Source organism: Chaetodon trifascialis, chromosome 8, assembly GCF_039877785.1.
Source record: "Chaetodon trifascialis isolate fChaTrf1 chromosome 8, fChaTrf1.hap1, whole genome shotgun sequence".
Classification (NCBI taxonomy): domain Eukaryota; kingdom Metazoa; phylum Chordata; class Actinopteri; order Chaetodontiformes; family Chaetodontidae; genus Chaetodon; species Chaetodon trifascialis.
This window is the reverse complement of record NC_092063.1, coordinates 20,076,192-20,095,592: the sequence shown is the minus strand read 5'-3', so window position 1 is coordinate 20,095,592 and position 19,401 is coordinate 20,076,192. Positions and strand designations below refer to the sequence as shown.

At 41.0% G+C, this 19,401-nt stretch overlaps 1 protein-coding gene across 1 annotated transcript in view; it reads right to left on the bottom strand.

The window, feature by feature from the left end:
• The window catches only part of nphp4 (nephronophthisis 4), a 154,934-nt gene that overhangs the window by 73,235 nt on the left and 62,298 nt on the right, over positions 1-19,401 (bottom strand). The window lies entirely within an intron of this gene.

The window sequence follows — 19,401 nt, the reverse complement described above, 5'->3', positions numbered from 1 at the left end:
CTTCACTAAAAGGGAACTTTATCCTAGCAACTATCTGAGAACTCTAGACATACAGTTTACCTGCGAGTTCATTCAAAGAAATGGTTAATTAGCACTATGTCAACACTAAAGCTCAGTTGTACCCTTCCGTCCTCAGTCTGTGCTGTGAACCTCACTTGCTATCACCAGTCTGTCCTCATGTACCTGCATGCATGTCTTTTACTTTGATTATGCTTTTCTTGTGCCAGACTCAATTATGTATTTTATATATATGTTGTACGTGCTTTTTATGTCTGCTCTTCTGCTTTGGATGTTTCAGTTCATGTCTAATAATATAGCAGAGTGTCTTATTAGTTTATGTCTCTTTTGATTTGCATGTCTTGCATTATGAGCCTCTGCACCTGTATCTCACAGTCTAAGCGTGTGTAACGGTGTCCTGAATGATATTTTTATCAACATTAATATTATTCCTTTTTATTATTGTTCTGCATGTTTATAAATGAGCACAATAAAGGTGTAATTTCAATCTTATATTCTGTTTTAGGGTGACTTCGTAACATCTGTCCTGGGACGACAGATGAAAAATAGTCTCTTGGTATTTACAGCAATGTTTATTAATGTGCACTGTCCCCATTAAATAAGCCAACAACAACAAATAAATATGCTGAAGTGGTGCACAGGGGGCTTCAGTCGGAGCAATGCGGGCCATCTAAAGACTGAATTTTTGCTGGGTTACAACTTATGTTAGAAAAATCCCTGATCATATGCGTTGCACGGCCATAACAATGATCCCAGATGCTGCTATATAGGGTTTAAAGTAATCTTAGCATCTCTGTCCTGTAGTTTCACACATATATACTCCGTATGTACTTATACAATCACACACATATGTACTTATAGGTTTCCATTTCGTGATAGCTTAAAAATTGCTCTAATTTGTGCATGCAGGTTGCCACATGAGATACACGTCCAACCCGCAGAGCTGCTCTGATTGTCCAGCTGATAAGTGTTGGCAGGAATCATGTCTCATGCCTGTAATGACCCCTGACTCTGTCGGTGCTGCTCCTGCTGTCTTTACCCTTCCCCTCGCAGGTCAGGATGGGCAGAGCCATCCAGCCTGCTGTCTTGTACCTGGGGAGCCTGGGCTTACAGTATGTTATTTAGGCTGGCTTCTCAATCTGCCTGTCTCTCTCGCCATCATCATCTGTAATTTTGTTCTGGTTTTCTTTTTTGTTTTGCCTTCACAGCACCACACACACATTCAACTCTGCACTCATACAGGCTACTTTAAATCCTGTGTGGTCTGCGTGGGCTGCGACATACCAGAAACCATAAAAATGCTAATGTTAATTTCATTTTGCTGCAGGATGGTTTTCAGAGGTGTCTATGGATTTCTGACATCCTGTTTTGTTTTTTGTTGTTTTTTGTTTTTTTTTTCACTGTGACTGTGCATCTTTTGTAGAATTTATTGTCAGTGTTGTCATCATCCACAAAAGAGCAAACTACAAACTTTTGAGAGACCACCTACAGAGAGTCGGTGTTTGATATTCAAAAGATACAGTAGATTAAGTTTTCCTTTAGGCAATTACTTTGAAATACCATGCCCTTCATATGGAAACACGGTTGGTGCCATGCAGCCTCACACATTCTGATGACAGTCGCTCACAGCAGCAGTTTGCAGCCTGATGAAAAACCATCATTATACAGTAGATTAGTAGGTACTGTATTAGAGGGTTTAGGGATTGTAATGTCAAGGCTAAACTGCAAAGTATCTTTACATTGAGTGAGGCTTAAAATGAACCTTTCTCAATGCTGAATGCCTCATTATTCGTGTTGATTGTGCAATCAACATTTACTTCAAAAGCAAAGAACTTGTCTATTGCCAGAATTAATTACAGCATTTGCCATATTAACTAAATCACTCAGGCACTCAGTTAATCATTTCAATAATTTAGAAAGCAATATGAAAATACGTCAGATTTACTACAAAGCCTTGAAATGAATGCACTGCAGGGAACGGTCACATATTAAATATGATTTGGTCAATATATGGGCCTAAATATTTGGTAACACATACAGTTAAGGAGCAGCTTTGTTGTGTTTGAACATGATTTACAATCACTCCCATCGCGCCTCTACTTCAGCCATCCCAGGACAAGCAACAGCAACAACGACAACAAAAAAAAGAAAAGCCTTTTGCTTTAAATCATCCGTAGAGGACTCGGAGGTTTTGCCGAATCGATTAATAAGCTGGTCAGCCTCAGACAATTGTAATCAATCATAGGTAGGACAGTACAGAATACAAAAGCAGCCTGCTGGTCCACATCATTTCAAGACAACGAGGAGCATATAATGATTCCCTCAATGCTTACTACTCCCCTGAGCACAGTTTTTACATGCAACACCATAATCCAATACTATAGATCACCATTCATATAAGTAACGTCTCTATTCTAAATGTCATGAAAAGTCCATTAGATGGTTTTATGGCGCACAGGTACGGTCTGCAGTAGTCAACAAAGATGCTTTTTTAAAGCGTGTGATCAGAAATTAAACTTCTTTCATTTTGAAACAGCATTGTTTGATCAAAACATTCTGAACTGCTCTTAACATAACTGGGAAAAATTATTATATTCAATAGAAATCCTTTATTAGTCACAATCCACACACCATGGGCGCTTTTAACCCATCCCGGCAAGTCCTTCCTGCCAGCCAACAGCGCCCGGGGACCCAGTTCCTTTTTGTCACCATTGGTCAGGTGGTGATCTTCTTGCATGTTTTTAGTGGGTTGTTTTTTTTGTGGAGGATACCCCAGGTGAACACGGGGAGAACATGCAAACTCCACACAGAAAGGCCCCTTTTCTCAAGCAGCAGGCACCGAAGGCATGGTGGAGGACACGCCCCCGGCGCCCACAGCGGGAACTGAACCCGGGACCTTCTAGCTTTGAGGGACAGTGTTGCCACCGTGCCAACAAATTATATATATTCAGTATCTATGTCTTCAAATTGTGAGTGAGTGAGTATACTGTTTGATATGGTCTCAACATGCTGTACTTTATGATCTGTCCATGTATGAGATGGCAGCAGTAATACTAACAGCTGAGAGGAGCAGAACTGGTTTCCCCTAAATTCAAACCAGACTAGAAACTCTGTTATAGCATCAAACCACCTGTTCCTTCAGGAGCGAAGCTGAGCAGCTGACAGGACAGCAGCCAGAAAAAAGAAATGCCTTCCCCAGACTGAATAATATCAAAAATTCACTGGGCAAAAACAGATTTGCAGTAAGCTCCACGAGGAGTATACAAGATGAAAACAACAATGTTTTTCTTTATTGATCCATTTATTCCGTGTCTATTCTATAGCCCCCTGCCACCGCGGCTCTATTTACCCACAGAAACAGAGAGTTAATTGTGATATACAGTAGCTTACTGGCAGTGCTGTAGTATAGTTCCCCGGAGAGGACAACTAAAGTGCTGCATGGCAATAACTACAGCGAAGACAACACTGGTAAAACAGCAAGGACCCTGGACAAGAGACTGAACATCAGTGGCATGACTGGGATGAGGTCAAAGTCAGGACGGGAGAGATCAAGCAGGTCATCCACATCCAAAGACCATCTTTGAACAAACTAATTACAATTTCCTCTCCACCTGTTGTGTCATGTGACCGATGTTCCACTTCATGTGATGACAACGCATCTATCTCCACGACAACTGAGCAAACTCCATTCACTGAAGACAACAGTGAAGACAGCAGGTGAAAAATAGTTGATCTTGAGTTAAGATTTTTCTGCTGATGCAGTTCACGTGTTCAGGAAGGAAAGACAAGATTTAAAATGGCCGCCAATGAGATCACATCTCTCTGAGCATGGAAGAGAAAAGTAGATTAAAAGCAGAGGCCCATTGACACACAAAGTCGGTGCAGACTGATACATATGAAGTACAGCAATCGTACAGGCGGACCACTAAAGTCACACTTGATTGGCATCAGCTGTTTGAGTTTCTACCAGCAACGACTTTCAGCGTCCCTGCAGACAAAAGTCATTATTCGCGCGGCCATGAGAGGTCTTTGCCAGGTAAACAAAAGCATAGATCATTTAAGGCTTTTAAACAAACAATCAAAGCTGTCTTTGTTTTTCGGGTGAGAGCAGTTTCAAAATGTCAGATTAATATGCATTATGTAAAAGAGCGTTGCCGTCAACTTAGCTTGCTAACAAAGCCCAAAGTCAAGCGTTCAGATAGGTTAATGGAGCTGACATTTTGCACAACTAATGGTGTGCGGTAGCAGGGGCTAACAGCGCGAAAGGTGCAAAGGTTAAAGACCAGTCAGCCCTGTTTGATGGTAGATGAATCAGAATATTCACTGTACAAATCAACAGACCTAAACCCACCAGTGTTTTAAACCAAATCTCTTCAGTCTGTGGGATGGCGCTGGCCTTGCCTATTAAATTTGTGCCACGCCTTTAAAATCTATATACAGTACATACAGATTGGTCAGTCATATGCAGAGTATTGATGTTGCTTCACACTTTTGAAACAGCCCCAGATGCAGATCAATACTCCATTCCTCTCGAGAGGGAGTTTGTTTCAGACTATAATTTTACCCCCAAGTAGCACAGACATTAACAGCTATTTCTTTGAATTGTAACTCCAGAAATATATGGCAGCCATAAAACAGACAGCAGTATATTCCCCCTTGAGGCACTGGCTGTTTTCCATCTCATGGGGCTGAATTAATAACATGCTTCATACGAAACATTCAATCAAACAAGTCTATTTTCAAAGTGATGATTTTGTAAAAATGATCCAACTACAGAAAGATAATTTCATGGCGGAGGGAGTAGCCAGTAAAAATTGTGAGGCAATTTATCTAATGTGTCTTTTTTTTTTCAAGCGCTCTCTGTCTCTAACATGTCTGCGCTCCCACAGAACACGAGGGAAAGAACAAAATGAGTGTCTAGCACATGACCCAACACTCACTTCTTGTATTATTCAATGAATATATTCAGTTGCAGGGATGATTCGGGAGCAGTAATGCTGGCTGAGCTCTGAGAGAATGAGAGAGACAAAGGACCAATCAGGGGCCTCTTCTACAGGGACGCCTACAGCCTCGCAAAAACCTTTTATCTGTCCGACACTCAATGCTTATCACACTCTTTCAGTCTTCCAATCATGTGAAACTGAGAATGACTCTATGTTCAAAATTGCACTGAGTAACTGCGAATGAGGACGAAAAGGAAAAGAAAAATCTGAGAGCCAAACAGACAGTGAGCATTAAGCACCGGTGCTTAATCACCACACCACAAATACATGTCTACAAACACACGTGAAGTGAACATCCGTAATAACGGTCAATATGGAGGATTAAAAAAAAACAAACAAACCCGCATTCTGCGATCACAACAATGGCAAACTTGCACAGAACTACAGCAAGTAAGAATTCCCTTTGAAACGCAAAGCTGGTAGCGACATGAATCACTATTAGGATTTCAATGCAGTGGTTTTTTTAAGTACTTCAGAATGGGGTGATCTACATATGAACTGCATAAAACGCTGACAGCCTGGGCTGGCAAACAATAGGATTGAGGGAATCTCAAAGAGACTCTTTAGTTGTGGTTTGAGTAAACAAACAGGGATAACAGTTTCATTTAAAGCCGGGCAGAAAATTCACATTATGCATGTAATCCTTGTATGCAAACAGTCCTCAATGTTCGGAGGCATACATGAGCTTAAAAACAACAATATGCACTTCCTTGATTGTGTGACAGTGGAGATCAATGTGACATCAACATGAGGGTGTAGGCGGTTTAATGGCATTGTGGTAAGGATACAGTGCTGTAGGAGGTAGTTAGCTGATGTATGCATGTGCTGAAGGCCTCCAGTGAGAAGAAAGTTGCCTCAAGGGTCAGACACATTGACTCATTCTGAACAGCACAGTAACTCAGCGAGTCTTAATCAATGGTAAAGCCTGTTGGTGACAGCAAAGAGACATCAAAATCAATGACATTACACTTCAGAGGAAATAAAGTATGACTTTTTGCACTCGCTCTGTTTTGGGCCGGAAACATTTGAATTTATCAGGGAATTTGAATTAAAAGTTGCTTTTAGAACTGTTTGCTATGGTCATTATGTCGGACAAGGCAGAATAATCGATAGCTAATTTCCCCGAAGTGTGATTACACAGTTGATTTGAGTGTTAAAGGCTATATTTAAAAGAAGAGCCATTAACTTTGGCTCGGAGAGTAACCAAGCACTTGCTTCAACAGTGCACTTGGGAGAGGGAAAAAAAAACAGAAATGGTAGCCTCAGGCAAAAACAAGGAAGCAGCAAACTTTTTCATAAAGTTGTACTGAAAACAATAACAGGCGATGTCACTGCACACATAATTGCTCCAACTGGCAAAGCGTTTTCTAAGGGAAGAATCCATCAACCTTGTTTAGAAGTGTAAAATATAATGCTGCAGCATCTGCAGACAAATAAAAGAAACAGTGTCTCTGTTTCAAGCATACGACAGGGTGGAAACAAAGGTCTCATGTCTGTAACCTGGAGCACGAAAGGTAATCATCAAATTTTTGGGGGGACACTGTGAAGAGGTAAAAAAAAAAGGAGGAAATTATCAAAAGGTGACAGATGGCGATTTTTGCACATCAAAGGCCTCATTCCCTGCAGATGAGACGGACTGGCAGCAGAGACACAACCAGTCAAATTCACCACCTCTTACTGACTGGAAAGAAAAGGATGAAAAGGCTTTTCTTATACATAAAAGGAAAAACACCACTAATTTTAGAAACAGCTACCACTTCAGAGCTGATTTTGCTATGCTCATTTAAATTTTACTAATATGTCCAAATATAAAAAAAGACAAGTTTGTGATAAGCTGAGATAAAGCAGCTTGCGGGAACACAGTTTTGGAGACGTTCAAAGAAAGTGGCAAGACGTTCAGCGACTCGGGGCTTTCTGGAGTACAGCAGGAATTAATCCTAAATTAGGGGGATGTGAGCATTGATGGGAGACGAAGTCTGACAGTTATTACTATTACCTCAGTCTGTTGGGCTGTTCAAGTCATTATTTCAGCCAAGACCCTGTGACAGGCACCGGCCCACAGCTCCCACTACTTATTTTTCACAATGAGATGCCCTGGAGGAAGTGAGGGGAACATGCACCGAGATCATTAACTTAAGAGCACTAAACCACTCACATTTTCATCCTTCCGCACAAGTAGTCCAAATGAACCCAGCAGGCGACTGTGCTCTATTCAACTCACCAAGGCCAGATAGGGCTTGGGAAGAATTACGCTTAGTCTCACATCTCGCCTTCATTGATGGCAAAACTTCAAGGAGATGAAAGACATGTTCATTGCTCAGGCCAATTTACTGTGAATGTTCAGATTTTTTTTTTTTAAATCAGCAGTTGGGTGCTCTTTTAGAAAAAAATGAAAAAACAAAGACCTGAGGACTAATACGGACAGAAGATGCACATGCAGAAGCAATGATGCTTAAGCTGCATATATAATGAACGAATCAATGAATCTCTCATTTAAAATTTAATACTTATTTGATTTTCTTCTGGAATAACTGTACAAATTGTACTCAGGCATATTGCATCAGAATGATTTAAACCCATTGCCAGTGTTTTTGCTTTTAAGAAAATAACAGCTTAGACAAGAACCAAATAATTGCTCAGGACAGAGTTTTTGGCTAGTGAATAGGTTTTATGGACGTACTTTTCCTCTTGCGCCATTGCTGGCTCAAAAATCTGCCTTTGGTTTATAATACCTAAGCTGTACTTTGTGTGTAGTGCTGATTAGCAGGTAACAAAAAAATGTGCATGCTAAAACAATAATAATAACACTAGTCTTGAATATTGTAAGCACTACCTGTTACACATGTTAACGGGACAACTGTGACACTAAGGATCAAAAACAAACTTTGGACCTCAACATTTATGCACCTTATAATCTGCTTTCATTTTAACGAGCTTTACAGCCTCACAGAGTCACGGCATGACAGCATGACTCGACCCTCGTCGTGTGCATGCTTTTCACAGCGTATAGAAACTTACCACAAACTAGACGAGAGATTCACCTTTAGATTTACACGTTATTAAAGTCTGGTTTGGGAAATTAGCATCAGTAGCTTCCTCATTTACAAGAACAGAATGCATCTAACTCAGAAGAGTAATACAAAGTACCTGAGATGATTATCTCATGTGCTTGATGATTAGCCTCAGATGAATATTTAAATCACCGAAGATAATGATAACGCAAAAGATGACAAATCACTTGCTGAAAGGAAATGATATTAGGAGCACATGTGAGATTCTTATGGTGATGTTTTCAGCTTTGATGCATGAATGCATGTGAAACATCAAAGCTCTGTCAAACTTGATGTCTGCAGATATTTATCTGGTCTGCACATGAAATCTGTTTGACATTTTGCAAACACAGAAAGCAGCATCTATGTACCCTCGCATGTTTGGCTCAACCAATCTAACAGTATTCTGTACATACATATACAAAGAAAAATCAGAAGACAGACAAGTTGGTGTGGTATGTTCTACACATTCTTCTCCATAAAAATATACAGGAATATATACATAGGATATTAAAGACCTGAACTTGATGTTCAGTTATACTGCCATCAGATCTGACAGGAAATCTGTCAAATCACAACATTTTCCAAGACTAAAGCGGATGGGCAGAAAGGACTGCTGAGTTACCGACAAGGCAAATGACAAAAATGGCTTTGGGACAGGAAATACACAAATGTTTTAGTCAAATGTCTTTGTTCCTAACAATACAGTATGAGGAAAGCATCACCACAATGACGGACATAACAATTCAACATTTTTCACCGTTTACTATCCAAAAACTGGATTTTGCATCTGTATTATTGTATTTGCAATCTGCAATGTGGAACAATGGACAGCTAAAACTGAATTTTCCACAGCTGCTCAGGCCTGAAACGGCTCCAAAATGCCATTGACCACTTTATACAATTGCTGTTTTAAATGAAAATCATTCAAGTGTGGGCAGAAACTCCTCTATATCTGAAGCAGGGTCTCAGTCTGAGGTGGCCATCCACATGGCAACCATTAGATGTGCAAACATCATTGCCACTGCCTCCCTGGCTGCCAGGGCAATGCATCCGTCTGGAGAAGGATAGCACTGCTGGCAGGCACTGACAGGGTAAGACTCACTCTGGGCCTATCGCAGGGGGAGATTGATGCACTTCTCAGTGGGGGGAGAGCTGACATTCATTTTAATTAGGCGGGCGAAATATTGTCTCTGCGGCATGTAGCTTCCCTTGCCTTATCCTCAACTTCTCTCCTCGTTGTGAGAAAGGAAAAGGGACCTCCAGGGAGGAATGACCTCCAGAATGGGCCACAAATCAGCTAAATATATCACTTCTAAATCCCGGTGACATTACTGTGCTTAAGATGTTTGATTAACATTTAATTAACATTTGTATGACATTTCAGATCAGAACCAAACAAAAATATAACTGGTTTCTTTGATGTGGTCCACAACAGTAGGAGGACTTGGTGTTCACATGCCATGTAACGTAAGCAGTCAAGGAAACTAAGACTAAGGGAATGGTTCATAAGTTAGGGGACAGTGTCATAGTAAAGAGGGAATTTTAATGAGCATGCGATTGGGGAGAGTTTCACGTGATGCTTTTTCATTCATTAAACTCCATTAAAGTCTGCAGGGACCCACAATAACCAAGTAAATGCACATAGACACACACACATGCACGAATGAACTGCACACAGCAACACACAAACAGCCACTTAAGGGAAGTCACAGGAAAAACACACAGCAATCTATACAGCATGTACCTGTCGGTGAGCCAATTAAAATCCAAACAAGCATCTCTGTGGCACAGAGGAGAAGCGTACACCAACACCTTTAATAAACCCAGCCGCTAGCCATGTCACTGCTTTCTGCTCCACATACTGTTTATCTTCCATCCCCTGGCAGTGACATCTGAGACAGAGGAAGGAATAAATAGATAATTAAGAGAGTGGGATTTGTTATATATCTCAGCTAATGTAAAGCTTGTTTGATACCACACACAATGCGTGCTTGTGCAACATTCTAAACAAAAACTATTAAACCATAGGATAAGAGGCAACAATACTGTATGCATGCTGTAGATTCAATATGTATATGGAGAATTTTCAATATATAACTGAAGGATTGTCTGAGTATTTATTTGAATTAATTCTAATCTAGTTTTATCTGTTTAATCCTTATATCTTATCCTAAAATAAGATAAGATAAGACTTTCTTAATCCCCCGTAAGGGAAATAAGGGAGGACATTAGCACGTTTAACAGACTTCACCTTTTCTAAAGGTACAGAGACAAGACAGAGCTGCAATTCTGACAGCAGGCCTGTCAAGCTTTGGATTTGTCCTCATGTTGAAGCAGTGTGCATGGGGCTGTAGTGAGAGTTCTACTCTGTATACAGTGGTTTGCCTTGGATTTACTTTTTTTAAACCTCTCCGAAGCGAAATATCGCCGAGCACATGTATGAAAAATGGATTAACCGGTATGGTTTTCTGCTGTGTTTTTCTCGCCTAGCTTGCTACCTAGAGGTAACTCAGTGTTACTTCCCAGGTGAGGAGTGTTCCATTCTACATTATTGTGAGGTTACAGGTTACGTTAAAAAAAAAGCCCTTTTTAGGACCAGTAAATCCCTATAAAGTATTTCTCCACTATGTAGGAGCTGGTGTTGGATGACACTCTATGGTGTCGGCTAATGAAATGCCATCAAGCGCATATTATTTAAAAGTTAACGAACTCATGCAACTAATGTTAGCGTAATTCAAAAGTTATCTACAGCTGTTAAAATCTGTTAGCAATGTCATTTCAATGAACAAACTTGAGAAACTTAGCCAACAGTTGTGGGTGCATGTCAATGAATGAGAAGAAAACAGAAGCACATTTTGAGAAGGCTCAAATGATAAACCCACCATAACGTACATTTTCACAGTACTATCTCATTATAAAACAATAACAAAGTCATTACAATTACAATTTGTCATTTGGCAGACAATTTTATCCAAAGCAACGTACATATGACATTTTCATACAACATAAGAAAGGTTCTAGACAGGAAAGAACAACAAGAATAAGCGCCCTAATGCAACCTTCTGGTCCAAATGGACATCGGTGCTACGAAGTAGTGCAATAGCATCGACCAAGAGTTTTTTGTTTTGTTTTTTTGTTTGTTTTTTTTCATATTAAAGAACAAGGTGTTCAGTAAAGAGTCAAAGTCATATATTATTCACTACGCTGCTTCTTCTTTTGACTATGTTGGGTTAATTTGTTTAAATGAGGCATACCGCTCTTAAATAAAGGCCCAGGCCACTATTTGGAAATGCAGGGAATATGGCAAAATAGGTTTCATTAATGAAATGTTAATTCACAATTGGTTTGTGGAGAAATCTAAGTTATGAAATACATAAAACACAAATGTCATTACAAAAATGTTCCACTGGGGACTTCTATCATTTTTATCATACAGTGGGGTCTAACACAAAAACAGCCCAGCGATTCAGATTGCTTTCCAGTACTGATGCTTGAACTTGTTTGTATAGCGTAAGTAGCAGGATGTTCTCCAGTGGTGGCAAGCCTCTGTCCAGTCACACTTTAGAAAATGCTGTGATGCTCATGTCTCTAGTTCTGTATCCTCTGCACTCATCAGTCTCATTTCTATGGGAATTTTTCTCATTCACCCCTCTGACAGCCGAAAGATGTTTTTGATTTGTATTTTAAAATGAAACCACAGACAGAAAACAAGACAAGAGTCATGAATGCTGCCCAATGTGCTCTGTGGGTGACAACACAACAAACATCTTTGGTTTACTGATGACCGTGTTTTCTCTGAGCTGGAATGCTGCTTTATATAGTATATGAGAAATGGGCATGCTGCCAAATTCAGTCCTGCGTCTGCATGTAACCAGATGAGAGCTCAGTAAAGGGCAAAACACTGAGTACGTTTAAAGGTCACGCATTAATGGTTGCACTTTCTCAGATGCACAGTAATCAACTGTGCCACTCACCAAGCCCAATCAGGGTCAAAGGTGGCGCAACATGAACATATGATGCCGGTGACACATTCATTACTGGTTGTGTGCTGGCCCAGTTACTCAAACGGAGAACCCATTTCAGTACATGACACGTATCACAACTGCCAAAATCCTTTTTTCCGCAACACAACTTTGCTGTAGTGTAGCAGCTTGGGAGACTCGCCAATTACTGTTCCGAGGAAGTGATTCGCGTCTGACAGTCTCTCAGAAGTGTGACGGTGGTTAGTGAGAGGATCAAACCAAGTTTCTCCACTTTACATGTCCCTCCCATCCCCTCGGTCTAACTGCTTTGCTTCCATCCATCTGAGACTGTGACCTATGAGCAGTCACTCATCCCCCATGTCAGTGTTTTGGATGACTGCAGCTGTCACGCCCCCCAATAAATTGTTTCTTGGCTAAAGGACAAAGCCGTGTGGGGTTAGCAGCGCCTCCTGCTTCCACTTCCCCCAGACCAGCCCCTCCATTAGCGATGAGCTAGTGCTTGTCAGTGGAGGAAGGCAGACAACAATAAGTCCAAATCGTCTTGCATTAGGCTATATGCAACAGTATTACATGGCTCAATTGATGAACAGGCTAATGGTGGCTGAGGAGAGGCAGAGAGCGGCAAACAGGAGCAGGCCAGAGATGCCTCAGATGAAGTTACGGCTGGGACAAATTGGTGCTGACAGGCCACAATTAGGAGAGCCGTCATCGCCTGGCGTCAGCTGTCAGTGACCCAGGTATTCACACAGTGAGTAAATCATGTACTGTGGAGGGCGTCCACTTACACTTTTGAGTGGATCACTGAAAGCATGACGGACTACGATGGGTACACCAGTTTTTGACTTCTCAAATAGATGAGTATGTCAAGGAGCTGAGAAAAGAGCAATTAAAAGTTGTTTTACAAGGATTTGCTCTTATCAGTGCTCTTGTGACTTGAATGAAAGAAGGATTATTTCTACACTGTTCGTAAATGGACAGGGACATATTGGCATTCAACACTCAAAATCAACTAATTATAAGGTCCGTTTACCTAAAATACACACACACGCAATAAAAAAAACAAAAAAAAACAATTAACGATAAACCCAAACACGTTTTCTCTAATACCTTTCATGGTATCCTTGATGTGGTAACAGGAGGCTGTTTATGGGGGCACTGTAACCTCTGTGTCTGTTCAAGGATGGTCACCAGCATCAGCTGTGAATGGCCGTAATATTCATCCAGCTGTTCTGGGCCTGATACATAAAACTCTATTAAGAGTTTAAGGCTAAATTCCTGTCTATATACAGAGAAATATGTATTGTGGAACTGGGTGCACATTCAGATGCTTGTTTTCCATTGCCATAGTAAGCCTTAAATGGTTGTAGACACGCCTTGAATCACTTGTTTGCGTTTCAGTACTTCAGTAGCAGTGCAATGTCAACAACTGCATTGCCTTGGAGATGTACTCCAACAATGCCAAAGCAGCTGTAATTATCTATCCATCCATTATCTATAACGTCTAAGTAAAACTGAAATATCATATTATCATATCCAATTAATGCCTTGTTTCAAACCACAAATGAATATGGTACATAAACTAGCAATTACAGTAGTAATACGGGAGGAGATGAAGGGAATTAAGGCGACTATCATCTTTACATTTTGAGGTGTCATAATCACTGAGCACGGCAGTGTGGAGCAGCTAATTGTAACTCTCACACATACTTTCACGTGTCCTTTCTTTTTTGTAAACAGCTTCTCTGGGTTTTGTCTTCAATAGGCGGCAGGATGACAGGGAAAAGTGTGGCTGGAGTGGACACGGGAGGACAGGGTTCCCATGTGTGTAGCCTGAGAGGGATGCTGGATAACACGATGGAGCCCTTAAGGAGGGAGGGAATAGGGACTGAGAAGGAAATAGTAAAACAGCACAAGGAAGGAGGAAGACAGGAAGTGGACATGATGTATTTGACTGAAAGAAAAGTTGATGATATGAAGTTCGTTGACCCCAGACGCCCTCTGAGAACAGCCTATCAGACAAATTCCCAGTTCCTCTCCTCTCCTCAGCCTCCTTAATTTAAATTGTTATCTCCATCCCTCTGATTGCTGCTAAGGAGCATGAAAGAATTCTGCTCAAAGGCTCTGAGAGAGAGACAGGATACGACACAGAGAAAAGACAGAGAGAGCGACCCAATCATAACTAACATCAAAAATACCAAAGAGGACAAATGACGACATAGCATGATTTTCTTTCTTCATAACCAAAGGCAATGAGGGCACTGCAATTTTGTAAAAAGAGACCATCCTCGCTCTTTGTCTTGTGTGAGAAGCAGACTTGCTTTTCAACACAGTGAGGATTAAACATGGAGGCAGTCTCAGAGCACCGAGTGATTGCCTCTGGATTGCAGGGGTTATGTTTCAGGACAGAAGGGATTTCAGCAAAATTGTTTTACTCTTTTCACCCACCTTAGCCCCCTCAGAATACATCAAAAGACATAATTCTATTTAATCAGAGGAAAGAACAACAGTAAGGCAGACTACATGTTCCTGCCCTCAACCCCGTCCAAGCACAGCTAACAGCAGAGGAGGCTCCCTCAAGTTACACTACACAGCACCATCTAGTGGCAATGTGTACAGTCAGCGTCAAGCAACATCGGCAATGACAGAGAATAGATTCAGTTCTCCATTATGAGGGACTCTAACTGAGAGCTTCAAGGTATCTGTCTGTCACTCGTAAGTGACACCACACAAAACAATAATGTGTTTTTATACACATCATTCCTATCCTCCTGTGTACTATTCTATTATCCTATGATTCTGTATTATATACAGCACTAGTACAGAGCCACTTAATATTCTTTAATATCTTCACTTTCAGCTTTTAAGGCTATACACAGCCATTGGAAAACTCAAAACACTCAACGTGTTAAGGCATGTTTTAACTGCAGATTTTCAGGGTGTAATTGTTCTGTTGTATTCTGCTCCATTATATTATTGACATTTGATTCTACTATTAAACTGTATCAGTGCAGGATCAAGTTATACTACACTATGCGACTTCTCAGGAAACTTAAGTCTATTTTTTATATATTAATGTACATAAGATATCTTTATGTAAACTGTCCTGGGTATATTATATGGCTCTCTAAGTTCTATTTATGATTGTTTATGTTTTCCGTGCATAGTTTACGCTCCTCTCCTTGTTGTATCTGTATACATCTTTGTAATTAAGATTTACGGTTGTCTACTTTTATTTTCCTTTATTCTGCTGAACCTCCCGTTTATCGGGTCTGTTTTTTTGTGCTGTATAACACCTAATCCTGGTCTGAGCCTCTTTGTTTGTTTCCCATTTACAGAGCCCGGGCTGTGTACAAAAAACAGATTTTTTTTTCAGTGCATGCACAGAACGGACAGCTAGTGGACCGTGAGGAGATATTCTCTGAATGTCAAACTCAGTGGATATCAACAATCGTTCTCCAGAATGATTCACCCCATTTTTAAATAAGTCAGTCTTCCACCTAAAGCAACTTGATTGTTTTTTGCAGGTTTAAACAGCAGTTCAGTTCAACACTGGCCTGAAAAGTGCAGCTATCAGACTTGAACCTTCGCGATTGTTTTTCACAAGTGGTGTCAAGTGGTGAGAAGTGCTGTTGACAGTGTACAGCTGCTTGCCCTGAAGGCACACCTCTGCTCAACATGGCTATAACACCTCAATTGCATCACATCTCTGACAGCTGCGGCACAGTGCGGGGACATGTATGGCGTCCCATCACGCTCGTCTTGGTTGCCCAAGATGCAGAGACTGAAGTTTTAGCAGTCAGCTGACAATACAGGTGCCTTTTGCAAGATGCAGTGGGTGTTTGGGTGAGATTTAGGGTGTCGTGTCTGCTGCCATCTTCAGGAGGCAATACGTATCAAATCCCTATCAGTCAACACCCAAGATAGATCAGGCTCTCGCTCACAAATAGCATATGCACCCATCAGTACACACACACGCAAACACACTCCACTCCCACACAGAGACAGAAATTACTCTCCCCCTGCTAAATATCTCTCACCTCATCAAACATTCATGCCAGAGAAGGCGAAGGTGGTGAAGTAGAGTGAGGCAGGAGATCTCTTTTTTTTTTTGTCACCCACACAACAGTTTCTGCCTCGCTATTCTGGGATGATGTAGACAGGCATCAGTTGATGGTTTTATCGGGTTTATTAGAATTTCTCTACCTGAGTTAATGTTTTTCATTAAAAGCAAAGAAAGTTTATCCCACTGGGAGCATGAATGTTCTCAGTACGTTTCATGGCAATCTGTTTATTAGATTAAGAGATGTATTAGAGCTGGTAGGAGCAATAGGAGAGCTCATGAAGTGGAAATGGAAATGTACTGTAGAGCACAAATGTGCTCAAAATTTCATGGCAATCTGCCCATCAGATGGTGATATCTCCATGTACTTGTTATTTTGTCCAGTGATGGCACAAGAGAAAAGATCAGAAGGGCGTCAGTCACAGACTTAATCCTCTGTGGAAACCTGGCCATTATCAGTCAACACGGTCATTCCTTCTTCCTTCATCCCTTTGAGTTCACTGATGAATTGCACCACTCACCTCGATGTAGGCAGCAATGGAGTGGCAGTGTGTTTTTGGAAAAGAGACTGGCAAAGTGAACTGAATCCTGAATCAAGCTGTGAACCGCTGAGACACATTTACTAAGTTTCATGGAGCTGACAGACTCATGACACACAGCACATACCTGTGTGCTGATTGCAAATGCACTGTTTCATTTTCTGTTGCCTGTTGCTATCAATCTCTTGAGCCAACTACATGTACAACTTCAGCTTTGCAACTTCCTTGTTTCTGAGTGTCTATCAGCCTTCAGACTACACCACTAATGGGGCTTTTATTTCCAAGCCTCTCATCTGAGTGTATGCTGTCAAAGCAAGCATGCACTCATATGAATTTTAGCCACACGAGCAGCACAGCTCTGAGGATGGCAATGTCAATTTTTTGGTCGGTTGGTCAGTCAGACTTTGGTGATCCCATGACATTTAATCTAGTGCAAACAGCAGGTTGACATTTCTGGTTTTGAGTGAAACTGTTTGATGGATTGCCATAAAACTTGGTACAGACATCAAAGTCCTCCTCAAAATGAATTGGAATAACTTTGGTGATCCCTTGACTTCTAATCTAGTGCCATCATCAGGTCAAAATACATATTTGTCCAATACTTTGTGACCAAATAGATAGAAAATGAGCTGCTCACAGGGTCGCAAGGATGGCTGGAGACTATTGGTTTTGTTTTTATTTCCCTGAATCTTTTTCTATTATTATTCTCAAAGTCACAAGCTATTATAATAACAGACATTTAAAGCATTTGAGCAAAATAAACTAACACCCCCAATGAGGACTTGTGTCGAGAGAATAGTTGTGTGGGAGATTGCTGGCGAAAAACATTTGAAGCATTTTGAATAATTCTCTACATTTGTATGCTTCCCCGTACGCAGTGTTTACTGCAACTTTCAGAGAGCAGACATATAGCTCTTCAGTTGTAACAATTACTCTGCTGATATTTCCAATCATGAGAGCTCATGATCATTCGAGTTTCATGGGCAAACTGCACGCAACAAAAAGGCTGATGATGGTGATCTACTCCTCACTTGATATGTTTCATGCTCTGGAGAATGTAGAACTGTAGAAAGTGTTGTTTTTTTTCCCTAAACAATATCCATCACGGGTCAACAACAATCACTCCAATCCACGGTTAAAAAAAGGGGGGGGGGGGGGGGGCTGTCCTTTTAAAACAGACTGATTGGCTGTCACGAGGCAAGAATGGGTGAATTAATCCATAAGCGCAAAAGTACCATGATGCTCCCATGACCGAGTGGCTGGTTGTTTTTCTGCGGCTTTTAATTGGTGATCTGGTGACCTCTGCTTGTATAAAGTACAACACACAGCAGACACAATGCAAGCCTTGGCATGCATTAAGTGCTGAAGGCTCACCCACACACATAATTACCACAGTCTTTCTGAGGTTTTCCATGCCATGAGAGGTTGTTAAGTGGTGTGGCCTGAATTTAGAAATGACTTCCCTGGGGATGTGTAGACTGTGTCGGTCTGTCACAGGTGCCAGATACTGGTCTATGAAAGTCATTTGGACAGAGGGGAGACAGAAAAGCACTTCAGAAAAGGACAATATTTTATGTTTAAATTTGACATTTTCATGTTAACAGTCACAGCAGTAGGGTTGCGAAAGCTTTTGACGTGCCTCTGAAGGACCATTTACATCATCACACACAACTCAAAACTAGCTAGGCTATGGGCTTCTGAAAAAAAATAATGGTGATGTGCTCCACAAGAAATTATGCAATTCCAACTCAATCTTCATCCTACCAATAATGGCCAACTTAGCACTCAGCAGCAATGACTGACCATTATTCCATTTTTGATTGAGGCCTGATATCAACCATTACATCGACAAATCAAGAAAATGGGTCAGTCAACTTTCAATGACGGGCAGCTCAAGACAATAATTCCTGATTACTGTCATCTACCAGAGATTATGTTAAAATTCGAGTCATGTCATGTACATGGAACGCCAACACAAAGCTGTTACGTCTGAAACAAAGAGACCTAAAGAAATCCTCTGACTAGGACTGAGTACTGACCATGTGGACTGGACTTTTGAGACTGATGCAGATATCAGTATTTGACAGTTTACAAAACTGTTAGATTTCACAGATATATCATCCAACGTTTGTTTTGTGTACTGCACCTTCTTGTACCGCATCAGCTGGCATGCTGGATATGCTGTCAGCACTTTATCAGTGTGGCTCTTGGTTGTAGGTCTCATGTGGACATACATATGTGTTAGTTGCTACTTCAGCAGTGGCAGAAATTATTGTACAGATGATCTATGCTGTAAGTTTGTTTTTTTAAGGAACAAAGTGAGAAAAGAAAAGAAGAAAAATCTGTTCTTGAAACCGTAACTTGTTGCACAATTTAAAGACAGCAGATGGTTCAATGAAAGACCCCAAAATGTAGGCATAGACGAACCTCCACATGACCAAATACGTGGATAACAGCAAAGATAAGAAGTTGGCTCGGCTCAAATCATCACGACTGGATTTGTTCTCCTCACTTCCATCCTTCTATCTTTCAGCCTTGTCTGTTTACAGAGGACTTATGGCCAAGGATGTCTTCAGTAATTTCCTCTGGGAGACACTGGCAAGAGATGGATGGAGTGACACTCCAAGGACAAGAGCGAGGTGGTGAGAGAACAAAGGCAGGACGAAGACAGGACAGTAGGGTCTGTCTCTGTGTGTGTGTGTGTGTGTGTGTGTGTGTGTGTGTGTGTGTGTGTGTGTGTGTGTG